General features: G+C 37.8%; 1 pseudogene; it reads right to left on the bottom strand.

Annotated features, from left to right (window-relative positions):
• Positions 1-6701: 6701 nt before the first annotated feature.
• LOC132310885 (small nucleolar RNA R71) lies at positions 6702-6800 on the bottom strand (annotated as a pseudogene).
• Between the last annotated feature and the right edge of the window lie 8918 nt (positions 6801-15718).

Raw genomic sequence — 15718 nt, 5'->3', positions numbered from 1 at the left:
TGTAATAGTACGAATCTTGTATGATAACACTATAGAGAGGGTGTCGAACTCACAGGAAAATGAGTATTTATGTTCTTCTTTTAATTAATTTCTATTTGCTTACAGGTAACTGGTTAAATTATTTGATTAGTTATCATGATTAAAAACTAAAATTAAACTAGAGTGATCAGAGAGAGAAAGTTCTTAGGGCTTTGACTTCACCCAACCTTTATACTATGGTTAACTGTTTTAACTCTGGGGATTTAACAAATTATATTTTAAATGAATTGAATTCAATAACATTTGTTCAATTCGGGTTTTAAAGAAATATGTTTTATAAAATTCAGTTAACTATAACCTATCTGCGGTTAGCATGGACTGTCCACCTACCTACTCTAACTACTTTAACTACTTTGTAAACAATCCATCTTTCCTAAGTATAGATTATGAAAACATTCTTTTATAAAAAAATATTAGAATACCATAACATGACCTTTATTTTTATGTCTGGCAGGGCTCCGCAAGATACCATCCAACAAGAATAGGCTGAGAATAGAAAACAAACAGTTATATCTAAGACAAGGTAATAACAATTTGAAAACTATTTAAAGCATTAAATCTAATTGAGTTGTCTCGATTGCTCATAGTAATGTAATGAAAAACATAAAATATATTAAAATATCCCAGAGTCAAGAACAATCAAACCATAGTGCTAGATTGGGTTACATCAATCCCAAAAGAGAGGAATTAGCTACTAATGACGATGTCGAATATCATCTGTGTTGTAGTCATCTCCATCGTCAAGGACGAAACTTCTCTTCTTTGGATCTTCACCTTCTAAGGTTATGGAAACCCTAAAAGTCGCCACCACAGTATTAGCCTTCTAAATAATACAAGAAAAAGGGACTTCTTCTATTAAGGCCTATGCCTTCTTTTATAGAAGAAAATAGAGGTTTATCGGGCTTTTAGATCTTCTGGCCCATCTGAAATGAGATACGACTTGTAAAGAGAATAATCTCGTAACTTAAATCTGATTTATCATGGAAGGCTCGAGCTTTAGGAAGTAGAGCTCAAGCTTTAAGTTTCAGGCTCGAGCTTTGGGAACAAGGCTCGAGCTTCATTGAGTTGTTGCTCGAGCTTCAAGGAATGGTGCCCGATCTTCACTTTGACACTTAGCCAAATTTCTTCAACTATTTTCCGAAGCGTCTTTTCGTTCAACACTTAGAATATTTTAGGGTTCATCTTTTTTAAAATTTCTCGATCCAAGCTTCATGGGCTCGAGCACTAGGTACCAGGCTCGAGCTTTAAATGATGGTGCTCGATCCTTGAGGTCTGGCACGAGGCCCTGGGAGCTTGGTTCTTCCATTAAATTAACTCTTCAAATTTCGATGCCTTGTGCTCGAGCTCGAGGGTTAAGGCTCGAGCACCCTAAGGTTAGGCTTGAGCACCATTTGAGTAGGGCTCAAGCTCTGGAGGTACAAGGCTCGAGCTTCGATGCCTTGTTGATTTTTCTTCTTTTTCTTGCAGGGCTCGAGCCTTAAGACTTGGGCTCGAGCTTTATATCTTGAATTCTTCCAAACTTCACCATTTAAGTTCTCGGCTTGCTCTGAATAACCGACAATGACTCTATAAGCTTCGATATCAGTTTTTTCATCATAAAGTCCTGGTTTTAACCATTTCTCTAGGAAAGTACCTATAAACACTTAAACATAAATCAGTGTAACAATGGATAGAAGTATCACTTTAGGTTTTAACATTCGTATATTTAAGGGCTTGAATATGCAATATTCAGTGCTCATCGTACCCCCAAACTCACATATTGCTAGTCCCTTAGCAATACAGAACTGAAAAGCTACTTCGTGGGAATCACGGTTGCATTTAGCCTATGCAACAAACCTTTAAACCCCTAGGTTACCCCTAGTGGACGATTTGTAGTCTCGTGAGAGTTTCCAGTGATGGTACCCACAAACATCTCAAAGCAGTGCTTTAGTTGCACGATAAGATCATTTAAGCCTGTTTTCAAGTTATAGTATCCCTGCAGCTCAAAAATTAGTCAAACACAGCAAGTACATCCAATCATGTAATCTGAAAAACTTTCAACTTCCAATTTCAATTTAGCAGCCATGGTCCCCATATGTCAGTTCAATCATTCATTCAACAATCTTAATCTCCAAAACACTTTTTGAAAGTGATCTTACAATTAAACGTGTGGCTTACTATCTGTACTTGGATTCATTCCTTGCTATTCCTCAATTAACAGGCAAACTTTTTCAAATTCCAACTCCCAAGGCATTTATTATTTTTTTCTATGGTATGCATTTTTTTCAAAAAGGATACTGTGCAATGTTCAGGTTTATTAAGCTTTCTAGATCACCCATGTAATGAACTTTCAGCCAATGACTCCCAGACCAAACAGTCTAAGGTCATTAAGTGATAAAGCACCCCTCTGGACCTAATTGTTCAGGTAATCTAGTTAACCTAAACCCCTTATGTAACAAGCTTTCAGCCAATAATTCCCAGACCAGATGGTCTTAGGGCATTAGGTGTCAGAACACACCCATAAGGACTTAATTGCTCAAGCAATCTAGGTACAGACTTGAACTTGATCCTTTTTCACTTCTTTTCTTCATTTTTTTTTTTTTTTTTTTTCATTCACATTGGTGAAGAATTTTTTGCCTTTATTGCTTTGCATACATACCAATTTTTTATATGTTTTTTTTTTTTTTTTTTTTTTTTCTCTTCTTGTTTTTTTTTTTATGCCTTGGTTATCAAAATTATCAAATCCACCTGCTTATCTCAGTCTAACTCAAAACAAGACTTCTAGTTTTTACCCCACAGAATTCATACAAGTGTGAATATGTGCAAAGTGTAGCATCTCAGAGATTAATTTCATTAAATAATGATCATCCTAATAAAGTGGACCATAAGCCACCAACTGATTTAAAAAAATTTCAAGAGTCACTGTTCATAATATTTTAGCATATAAACCATGTCTAACCAACATCAGACTGCAAACAAAATATATGGCAATCAACAGACTCAAACTCATGCTTATAACATCAAATATCATATCCTGTCCATGTGTTTATCAAAATTTGAAATTTAAAATTTTTCCCAATTTTACCTTACCCCTCAAACTTAGTGTGCACATTGTCCTCAATGTGTGAGAACAAAAGAGAGTTAGAAAGATATTACCATATAAGCATACTAGCAAAGATAGACCAAAATGAAGTACAGAAGGGTAAAATGGAGAAATCAATCCCAAACTTAATATGCAGTATCTGGCAAAATCAACAAACTCCAACACACATTAAAGTATCAAGTATATGGAGTAATAATAGAGAAATATAACATGAAGCGCAAATATAAACACAAGGATAGTATAGTAAAAAAACATCAATATAAATAAGAAATATCAGTACAATGCTTGTGAAATAACAGACTTAGGGCAGATATATAGTATAAAGAAATAAATAGATCTAAAAGTATTACCCTAGTCAACAAAAGTGCCCGTATAATAAAGAAAATATAGAAAAGCCCATGATGAGCACTGAAAAGTGTGTATTTAAACTCATTTAGCTTAGGCATTCTAGTACTTTTATCTATCTTACTTTACCGTTTTAGATTGATTTCATATTATTTCCATTTTCAGGCATTTATCCCGAAAATAAGCTAACTCAGCCAAATAAGAGCTTAATTGAAGCAATTCTGGGATTGAACAAAGAAAGGAGCAAAGTGGAGGAAGAAAGAAGCAAAATGAAATAAAGTAGCAAATTCGATCGATCCAAGTCCAAGGTTCGATCGATCGAACATTGATTGATCTCAGCACTTCAAGATAGATCCAAGCCTTGACCCAAAGCACTTAAGTCCAAAAGTTCAATCGATCTAACATCATTCTTTGATCAATCGAACACCTTTGTCCTTATCCAAATGATTGATCCTATCCACAGCTGTACCACCCACCAACCACTTTTGTCCATTTCCTATAAATATCTCCCACAAATATCTCAGATTTGTCTTTTTCCAAAAACCTCAGCCAGTTGGATTGATTTAACCTAAGTTCGATCGATCTCACTTACTTTCGATTGATCTCACTTCCTTTCGATCGATCGAACTTCCTCCAGTGCGAAAAAGTTAAAATTCCATCCCATTGAAAGTTGTCCTTTATCCAATCATTAGGGAATATTGTGTGCACGACCCTAGCTCATTTTGGGTGTCATTTTGACCTACCTATATAAGGATAAGGATTACTTTTTCAAAAGGGAGCCAACATTATTTTTGATATCATCTCTTGGAGAGGAAGTTTAAAGGAGGAGGAGGCTAGAGACACCATTAGAGATCTTCATCAACAAGGAGCAAACCTCTTCCATGGAGGTAGCCCTTGAGGGTTGGAGCATCATCACCATGAGTGGCTAGACATCTTCTTGGGGCTAGAGTTAGCCCCAAGCATGCTTTTTATATCTTAATCTTGTGTATTATTGAGAGATTAGTGTTGTAATTGATGTTTTGACACTTAGATATATATAGATCTTGTTTATTCAATGATTTGTGTGGTTTAATGCTTCCAATTGGTCATTTCATTCTATCCATATGTCTTTGTATGCTAGAATTGATGTTCATGTGTTTATCTCTAGATTTTGTGTTATTGATGCATGTCTATGTGTATTGATGCTATAGATTTAAAGATTGTCAAAACATTGTGCTTAAAAGAATGCTTTTGTGATTCTCTTGATGGTTCATGCTTACCTCTTGATGGATTGTGCCTCTCCCCTAGTTTATTTTCATGCTAGTAGTGTAGATGTAGTGTAGTTATAGTTTAGTGGTAAATAGGAGGACAATCTATGCTTGTTGTTTGATGATCCAAGCTTATGAATGCAATTAGCATATGTCTTTATCCTTGTGTTGTATTTGGATTATGAGCTTAATGAAAGGATTAATAACTTGTTTTGATTTATTGTGCCTTTCACATGTTGTTTAGACAATATATGCTTCATAGCTTAGATATATTGTGCCTTTCACATGATGTTTAGACAATACATGCTTAACTAGTCATCCTTGCTTATTGAATCAACCAAATACATACACACCACTATTGCAACCCACTATTTTCCCTCATTAATCACTTGTCAATGATATAGAAATGCATTGCTTAGTGGTGATCTCTAAACCCCAAGACTCTTTTCTTTCTTACTTACTCTTAATTGCACTATTTTGCTATTACTTAGTTTAATTTAGTTGCTCTTTAATCAACCAACCAACCAATTGTTTGATCACTCGACCTACTAGCCCTAATAGCGATTCCATAATCAACTTCGACATTGCTCAATCCCCATAATCCCTTGGGACGATCCCTAGTCGCCCTAGCTATTTTTTTAGTAAAGGTAGTAGTGGCTTTATAAATGTAAAACTTGGCCCTCGCCTAAATTGCACATTCTCAAACGGATGGTAAGACGACGGCCCACCACCAGTTTTTGGCACCGTTGCCGGGGATTAGTTGATTAGATTAGGTAACGTCGTATTTGTGGAATTGATTAGGATTAGTACTCTTTTGATCGTGTTTTTATTTTATTTTTATTTTTCTTTTTGGTTACTTATTGTGTTGTTCTTACGTAACTAGGTGCATTGTTGGAGAGGAAGCAAGCAAAGGAGCCATTGAACATTCAATTCAAGCAAGCAAAGAAAGGAAAAATGCTAAAAAATTAAAAAAATTGCTAAGTTAAGCTTTAAAATTTGGAGTTGAAGTGCTGAAGGACCTTTGTGAGACTTTCTTTACTCAATGCCTTAGTTAAATCGTCGGCCCACGTGGAGGCTTGTAATTCAATTCTTAGATAAATTGTGAGCCCGAGTGGAGGCTATTTTATTATTCTTTGCATCATCTTTGTTAAAGCATAGGAATATGGGTTAAGTGTTTGTGGAGGGAGTTTCATTACATTGTTGTGAAGGCATAGTGTTTGTCATTCTTTGTGTTTCTTGTGTTTTGTATTGTGCATGCATGGGCGTCGTTCATTAAGACCAACTATTGCCCCTCTTGATTTGCATCTTGAATCTATCATTAGAAATCCTAGGGGAAGGGGAAGTTCAAATAGAACCCGCCTATCAATGGATGACCATAATGATAACCATATTGAGGACATTGGTCACATAGACCAACAAGGCATCCTTCATCCAAATGTGCACAATGAAAACATTTAAGTACCATTAGGCATGCCTAAGCCATACATTCACCCACCACCACAACAACAAGGCCAAGTTCCATTTGGAATACCAAGGCCAATGTATACTCCACAACCTCCCATTGTCAATCGAGGAATTCAAAATCAAGGTGTTCACGTTGCACCTCAAGTTACTAACCCACCACTTGCTTTGAGAGACCATTATGTGCCAAATGAATATAATGCACCCACATGCATTCAATTGCCACCATTTCGAGCACACCATTATGAAATTAAAGCACAAACCATTCAAATGCTTCATAACTTTCATGGACTTCCTAGTGAAAAACCTTATAAGCATTTGGATGAGTTTCTTGAAGTTTGTTTTATCGTAAAATATACGGACATGCCGGAAGAAGTCTTAAGGCTTAAACTTTTTCCATTCACCCTTAAAGACAAGGCAAAGTATTGGTTTAACAATCTTAGGCCTTTTTCAATCACTTCTTGGGCAGAAATGCAACAAGATTTTTTGAAGAAGTACTATCCGGTTTCTAAGACCAATGCCATGAGAACCTCAATTCGAGAATTTACACATAGGGATGGGGAGATATTCCATGAGGTATGGGAACGCTTCAATGAATTGCTAAGGAAGTGTCCACACCATGACATGCCCAAATGGCAATTAGTTCAATATTTTTTTGAGAGCTTATCAGATAATTATAAGGGCATGGTTGATGCTTCCATAGGTGGCTCTTACATTTATAGGCATGAGGATGACGTATGGCGTCTCTATGAAAGCATGAGTGAAAATTCTTTGCATAGAACACTATCATCCAAGAATGGTAGAAATTAACAAGGTAGGAAGAGTGTTGGCTTACATCAAACATTCAAATGAAATAGCCGCCGAAATGAAGTCTTTGTCTCAAAGGTTTGATCAATTTTTGATTAACCAAAACTCGACGAACCAAGTAACTTCCTTCCCTAACCATTCTCATCGTGCATCAAATGAAACATGTATGACTTGTTCTAGTGTTCTTCATTCTACTTCTCATTGTCCTCATGGACAAATGCAAAGTGAACCTAATGAGCAAGTCAATGCAACTTTTGTGAACCAAGGGAACAATCCTTATGGTACTCATTACAATCCAAGTTATAGAAATCATCCGAACTTCTCATGGAAAAACCATGGGGAAGGCTCAAACCCTCCCCAAGGCGGTTTTCAAGGGAAGTATATTCCACCTCCAATGCAAAACCAAGGATCCCAAGGTTATAGGCCATACCAATCACAAGGGAATCAATTCTCTAATTCTCATTTTCCTAACCAATCATATTCCTAAGGTAATTCTCGAAGTCCCACTTTTGAAGAGAAAGTTTTAAATGCTTTGGGCACTTTAGAGGCTAACACACAATTGCTTCATTCTCACTCTCAATCTATGGCAAAGCTAGAAACCCAAGTAGGGCAAATAGCTAGCACTCTTAATGCTAGAGAGAAGGGAAAGATGCCTATTAATGCCCCGCCTAAGCAACAATGTGTTATGGAAACCCATTCCTCATCGGAGGGGTGTACCATAGAATATGTTAATGCGGTGACCACCTTGCGGAGTGGTAGAGTTGTGGACAATCAAGTAGAAATGACCAATGAAGACAGTGAACCGGTGCAACCACAAGTTGTCACCTATCCCGTTTCACATTCTATTCCTCCTTCATTACATGTGCATGATCTTATAAATGAGAAAGCTGAAAAATATGATTTGAAAAGCGATATTGAAAATAATCCATTGAAGAAAGTTTTGAAAAATGATGTTGAGAAAATTTTGTTGAAAAGTGAATTAAAACCTAATTTGAAAACTTCTTGTGTTGAAGAGGCTTTAAAAGAAAATTCTCAAAATGTGTTCGAGCCAAGAGCTCCATTTCCGGACGCCTTGAAAGGGTCCATTTCGAAAGAAAAGCAAAAAGTCAAGACCAATGAGATTTTAGAGATGTTTAGGCAAGTAAAAGTTAATCTCCCACTTTTGGATGCAATCAAGCAAATACCGGCTTATGCCAAATTCTTGAAAGACTTGTGCACCCAAAAGCGGAAGAACAAAAGCCAAGCACCAAAAAAAGTGGTTTTGACCGAGCAAGTAAGCTCAATTTTGCAACATAACACTCTTCCAAAGTTTAAGGACCCCAATTCACCCACTACATCATGCATCATTGGTGAACATATCATTAATCAAGTGCTTCTTGACCTAGGAGCAAGTGTTAACCTTCTTCCTTACTCGGTTTATGTCAAACTAGGCTTAGGTGAATTGAAACCGACGTCGGTAGTTTTGCAACTTGCCGACCGATCCATTAAAAAGCTTAGAGGTGTCATTGAAGATGTTTTGATTAAGATTGATAAATTCTTCTTTCCCATTGATTTCGTTGTCATAGACATGAAACCGATTTCCAATCCTAAGAGCCAAATTCCCGTTATCCTTAGCCCTCCTTTCTTGGCAACCGCAAATGCCAACATCAATTGTAGGACGGGAATAATGAAGATCTCTTTTGGCCACATGAAGGTGAAATTGAACATATTCAATCCAACACCCAATTCATTTGACAAGTATGAAGGAGAGGTCAATGTTGTGGAAAAATGTCATAAATTCAATAGTGAAGGAAATGAGTTTTTATGTGACTCAAGGGTATATAAAGCTTCATCTTCAACCTTGCATTCTAAAGTTTTGTTTCAATCTCTTGTTTTGAAAGGGCGTGGAAGCCCAAAGGTTGTAATTGCATAGACAAAGGATCAAAAGCCTCTTTTGAGCTTGATCCAATAAGTTCTTCCAAGAACAATTTGTTGGGTGGGGCTCAAGATATTCATCACCCCAACAAGGAGGGGATGTATTATAAGATCTTTGATCCGGGCTAAAAGAGCCCAATGTCTTGCTAGAGACGTTAAAGACTAGCAAAAGCATTCGTAGGGTGTCAAAACCCTATTCCTCCCCCATTTCTATCTTTCATTTCATTTCTTGCGAAGTCTAGATACTTGTTTTTGGTTCATATGCATTTCAAGGAACTTTGGTGAGGATTGCATGAGCTTTTATGTCATTTTTGAGCATTCTGGATAAGTTCGATCGATCTCATACCTGAGTTCGATCGATCGAATTTCCATCTAAATCCAACACTTAGAAAAATTTTGAGCCTGCATCCACTTGCATATTTTCAGCTCTCTGTCTGATCGTTCGAAACATTCCAAGATCGATCTGAAAGTTCTTCGATCGATCTAACTTCCCAGTTCGATCGATCTCATGTTCTAACACTTAGCCAAATTTTTGAACCAAAAACCTGCATATTTTTGCTCTCTGTATGATCGATCGAATTCTTGTTTCGATCGATCACAAATCTTCATTTCATTGTTTTAACTTTAGTTTGACTTTTCAACTTTTCAAAAATCCAAAAAATATTTTCATTTTTATTTTATTCTATTTTCACACTCATTTTATTTTGTTTCAATTTTCAACAAGTTTTCAAAAATTCAAAAATATTTTAATTTATTTAGTTTTTAATTAATTATTTAATTTAAAAAAAAATCAAAAATCCAAAAATACTTTGAAAGGAGTTCATCAAAGTTCAATCGATCACAACTCATCTTCGATCGATCGAACTAGTCGGGAAATGTTTTTTAAAAATGATCGAAGAGTCTTGAGATCGATCATTTGGATCGATCTCAACACATCATACCCTAGCCTCTCATTCCCTTCTATTGCAAATCATCTCCCCTAGCTCATATCTTTCATTTCCGGTGAGAACCAAGCTTCTCTCTCTCTCTCTCATCTTCGTTTCATCCCTCCCTCTTTGCATCCACATCTCCTGTCGATTTGGGTAAGATCCGAGACCTCACTAGTCGATTTCAAGCTTCAATCTCGTGCATACATGGTTTATCTGTTTGATTCATGCTTTATATATGATTGAACCTCCATTGTTGATGCTTAAAATATGTATATATATATATATATATATATGTATATCGTTGTATATATTTTTGATATTTTTGTTTGATTTGGGAGTATGGGCCATGTTTGGGTGATGGGAGTTGTTGATTTGATGTGTTGTAGGGCCCACGAACATGTTCGTGTGGGCCCCATTCTTTAAAAGTCACAGATCTATAACTGTTAGGTTTCATCATCGCACTGTTCGATCGATCGAACAAATTTATGATCCATCGAATATTTGCGATCGATCCAACTCAACCTTCGATCAATCTAACTTTTGTGATCGATCTCATTTCTTTTTATGATCGATCAAATTTCACAGATCTCATATACACACTCCATTCATCTTATTTTATATTCATGCTACCTTATATATGCCCAATGCCTATGATATTCCACATTGGATGCATTTCATACTCACATTATTTGGCATGTTTCATATTCTGCCACTTGCATAGAATCATGCGATATCTTGTTTTGTCTATCTTATCTGACATACATGTTTCTATATTGTGCCTTATATTCTATATATGCTGGCACTAACTCTTGAAATTCTATTTGTAGATTATGGCAAGTGTCAAGACTATAGCACGTAGACACTGTCATGGCACCAGACGTCAACTTGACGACGGAGCCGGTCCATCTCATGTTCGGGATCCTAGCCTCGAACACACACAGAGGAGAGTCCGACAGTGGACAGAGGAGACTATGCAACCCTCCCATACAGAGGATCCATTACACCCTACTCCACCCCAGTCGCTAGCTCGTCCAGCATTCACTCCACCACATAGAGGCGCTGAGCAGCCAGCTCAGCCGGCTCCACCTGTTCGGCCAGCTCCTTTACAGCGCGACAAACTCACGCCTCGATATGCACACATGACTGTCGACCACGAGTTAGCATTCGACACCGCATTCTTCTCTAGATCGGTGCTGACTCGATCTGCCTTCCAGGACATCATTCAGTGGGGCCTCTCAGCTATTCTTACCCCAGTCACAGAACCGATCTACCCGCGACTGGTACGGTTATTCTACCAGAACCTCTGACCGTCACCGCGCACTACAGCCGAGCTCATCACCTTTATCGATGGCCATGAGATCACCATTACAGTGGATACTCTGGCCCGTTCGACTCACTGTTTACATCGGTGCCCGCCCGAGCTACAGGAGACATATCCCAAGCTCCACAGGCCTTCTTACGCCGATATGGCGGTTTTTCTCACAGGTCACCATGCCGGTGGCGAGACTTTCGCCACCCGCACATATCTTCCAGATGACCTTTGGTTCATTGATTCCGTGCTTTTCCGGAACATATATATGGCTGGACACAAGATTCAGAGGCGGGGTAACTATCTAGAAGCCCTGTACGCCTTCTATACCGGCCACTGGGTGTCTATTCCTGCACTTATCTGGAGTGTGATGAGGAAGCTCTACGATGAGTACGTCAGCAAGGAGGCACCCAGAAGGGCCAAGTCTCTTCCATTCAGCCACCTCATCACCCAGATTCTCATAGACCAGCGCTATCCCATCCACCCGCAGGAGGACCCCGAGAGAGGTTCCTGTCACTTCCTCAAGAAAGACTGGGACAAGAGCTACAGAGCTATTATCACTCGCCTGCAGACCCATGCCGTACTGGCGGCTGCAAAGCTAGAGTTAGAGAAGGAGGCAGCAACACAGACAGCCTTGGCACCAGCAGAGCCAACAGCAGCAGCTCCCGTAGCGAACGATGCACCAGTCGATCCAGTTGCCGAGCATGATGACATTGATATAGACATTGACTTGGAGCACTCAGCGGATGACGTAATTCAGTATTTTCCAGCCGGGTCACCTATCCACGAGCAGGAGCAGACCTAGGAGCTGTCTTCTGACTCTTCCATACTAGACTTGACCCCCGGCTTTGGAGTGCGTCTGCAGACGCTTGAGGATGCTGTTGCTACTATCCGAGCTGATCTTACTGCCCATAGAGCTGATCTTATTGTCCATCGAGCTGATTTCACTACCTTCCGCACGGATATGGCAACCATGTTCAGAGATTTATCTAGAGACATCCGCGGAGCCAGACCTGCCCATCCTACCTCATCTTCCTGAGCTCCCATTTTTTTCTATCTTATGATCCCTCTCTCCTTTTGCTACTTTATTATTGTCACTGTATTATTTTTACAGCCGGTTTGTCGGCTTTAATATTTTTGTTGTACCTGCACTTTATTTATTTTATATATCTATTTTTGTTATGGATGTCATATGATTATATTCTCATATCTGTATGTTTGACTCCATCAGGTGCATCACAGTGACTTTAGTGAGAGAGTGTTACCCAATTTTCAGGACCACCCTTATACCTTTCTCATTTCGTTATCTATTTATCCTATTTACATTTGCATGTTCACTGTGCACTGATTATCCCATTTTGTTATCTGATAAGTTTATCCAAGTGCCAATTTTCAGGACTACAGTTCATCCCAAGTTTGGGGGGGCCATTCCACCCACTTCGGATACTTCAGTCCCGATCATTCTTGCTTAGTTGCACTGGTATACTCTTTCCTTTGTTCTCTTTGCACATTGAGGACATTGTGCAATTTAATTTTGGGGGGAATGGTGCTCTATAGTGATAGTTTTAAATTCAAATTTTTAGCATGACTCGTGTATTTGAGGGATATTTCTATGATTGGTCCATACCTAGCTATGATTTTGATCTTTTGAGGACTATATTGCTTAAAATTTAAAAAATTGCTTGACTTGAGAGTTCAATACTCCTTGTATGCCTTATAAATGCCATTTAGGAGTAAATTTTTCGAAAGATTGATATCTTGCTTGCACTTGTGGTTCACATCATCTTGATTTTGTGATTGTTTTAAGATTCACTCTAGTCTTCTACACTAGCACAGGTGCACACTAGCATTCATTTGTGGGGTACATGCTTTGTTAATTATTGAATTGGTTATATCCCAATTGAGCTAGTAGTGCATTGAAAGCTTTCATTCTTGATAAAGGTGGATAACAACCCCTTTTCACTAAGTAGCCGGGATTCTAGCCTCATTAAGCACTGAACTTCTCGCGCTGAAAGGTGGAGGGCCCAAACTCTAGGTTAATAATTGAGCTTGTTTTGAAAAAAAAAAAAAAAAAAGAAAAAAAGAAAAAAAAAGAGCAAAAGTAAAAGCAATAAAAAGTGAGGACTTCTCCCAAATGGTGAGAAGTGGAAAATGATTAGATGGTTATTGTCTTGATTTGTAGCCTAGTTGATTTAAGCTTGTAAGTTTGTAGGGGTGTTTGAACACCTAGTGCCCTAAAGCCATCTGGTTTGGGAGTCATTGACCTAACGCTCGACCTCATGAATCGTTAGAAAGCTTAATAGATCAACACATTGCACTATACTTCCATCTTTAATCCTATAAAAAAAAAAAAGAAAAAAAAAAAGAAAAGAAAAATCGAGTGAAAAGAATAAGCGCACCTAGAACAATAAAGCTTTAATAAAAGGTCCACTTTTTGTCTTGATGATCGGTACTAGATTTGTGTGCTAGTTTGAGGGTAAGGATGTGATTAATTCTTTAGTTGGCTTAGATAGCAACACATTGATGCCGGTCCACTAAAAAGAATTCTAGAGTTATTTTGATTTGCATGATCACTTTCTTGATGTGTGGAGGACCATACTTGCTTGCTTGATGTTGAAATTTTGAGAGATTGCTTGGAAAGGGTTGAAAAATTGCATACTTGAGGTAGTTTTCTCCCAATGCTTGTTTACAATATTGGTACCTCTTTTGACAAAAATGAGCTTAATGTTTATGGGTACCATTTCTGGAAACCCTCACGAGACTTCACTCGTTTACTAGGGGCAACCTAGATGTTTAAAAGGCTTATTGTATGTGCTAAGTGCAATCGTGTTCCCTACAAAAGTGGCGTTATCCATTTATTGCTTTCTAGTTATAGTTGTATAGTTGTTCATTTCATTCCTTTACTTTCTAGTTCATTGCTAGGGACTAGCAATATTTAAGTTTGGGGGTGTGATGAGTACTTAAAAGTGCGTATTTAAACCCCTTAAGTTTAGGCATTCTAGTACCTTTATCTATCTTACTTTACCATTTTAGATTGATTTCGTATTATTTTCATTTTTAGGCACTTATCCCGAAAATAAGCTAACTCAGCAAAATAAGAGCTTAATTGAAGCAATTCTGGGATTGAACAAAGAAAGGAGCAAAGTGGAGGAAAAAAGAAGCAAAATGAAGCAAAGTAGCAAGTTCGATCGATCCAAGTCCAAGGTTCGATCGATCGAACATTGATCGATCTCAGCACTTCAAAATAGATCCAAGCCTTGGCCCAAAGCACTTAAGTCCAAAAGTTCGATCGATCCAACATCATTCTTCGATCGATCAAACACCTTTATCCTTATCCAAATGATTGATCATATCCACAGCTGTACCACCCACCAACCACTTTTGTCCTTTTCCCATAAATATCTCCCACAAATATCTCAGATTTGTCTTTTTTCAAAAACCTCAGCCATTTGGATCGATCCAGCCTAAGTTTGATCGATCTCACTTACTTTCGATCGATCTCACTTCCTTTCAATCGATCTCACTTCCTCCAGTGCGAAAAAGTTAAAATTCCATCCCATTGAAAGTTGTCCTTTATCCAATCATTAGGGAATATTATGTGCACGACCCCAGCTCATTTTGGGTGTCATTTTGACCTACCTATATAAGGATAAGGATTACTTTTTCAAAAAGGAGCCAACATTATTTTTGATATCATCTCTTGGAGAGGAAGTTTAGAAGAGGAGGAGGCTAGAGACACCATTGGAGATCTTCATCAACAAGGAGCAAACCTTTTCCATGGAGTTAGCCCTTGAGGGTTGGAGCATCATCACCATGAGTGGCTAGACATCCTCTTGGGGCTAGAGTTAGCCCCAAGCATGCTTTCTATATCTTAATCTTGTGTATTATTGAGGGATTAGTGTTGTAATTGATGTTTTGACACTTAGATATATATAGATCTTGTTTATTCAATGATTTGTGTGGTTTAATGCTTCCAATTAGTCATTTCATTCTATCCACATGTCTTTGTATGCTAGAATTGATGTTCATATGTTTATCTCTAGATTTTGTGTTATTGATGCATGTCTATGTGTATTGATGCTATAGATTTAAAGATTGTCAAAACATTGTGCTTAAAAGAATGCTTTTGTGATTCTCTTGATGGTTCATGCTTACCTCTTGATGGATTGTGCCTTTCCCCTAGTTTATTTTCATGCTAGTAGTGTAGATGTAGTGTAGTTGTAGTGTAGTGGTAAATGGGAGGACAATCTATGCTTGTTGTTTGATGATCCAAGCTTATGAATGCAATTAGCATATGTCTTTATCCTTGTGTTGTATTTGGATTATGAGCTTAATGAAAGGATTAATAACTTGTTTTGATTTATTGTGCCTTTCACATGTTGTTTAGACAATATATGCTTCATAGCTTAGATATATTGTGCCTTTCACATGATGTTTAGACAATACATGCTTAACTAGTCATCCTTGCTTATTGAATCAACCAAATACATACACACCACTGTTGCAACCCACTATTTGCCCTCATTAATCACTTGTCAATGATATAGAAATGCATTGCTTAGTGGTGATCTCTAAACCCCAAGAC

The sequence above is a fragment of the Cornus florida genome, unplaced genomic scaffold (genome assembly GCF_030987335.1).
Source record: "Cornus florida cultivar Cherokee Brave unplaced genomic scaffold, ASM3098733v1 CherokeeBrave_3.0.0_Hap2_Chr05, whole genome shotgun sequence".
NCBI lineage: Eukaryota > Viridiplantae > Streptophyta > Magnoliopsida > Cornales > Cornaceae > Cornus > Cornus florida.
This window is presented reverse-complemented; position numbering and strand designations above follow the sequence as displayed.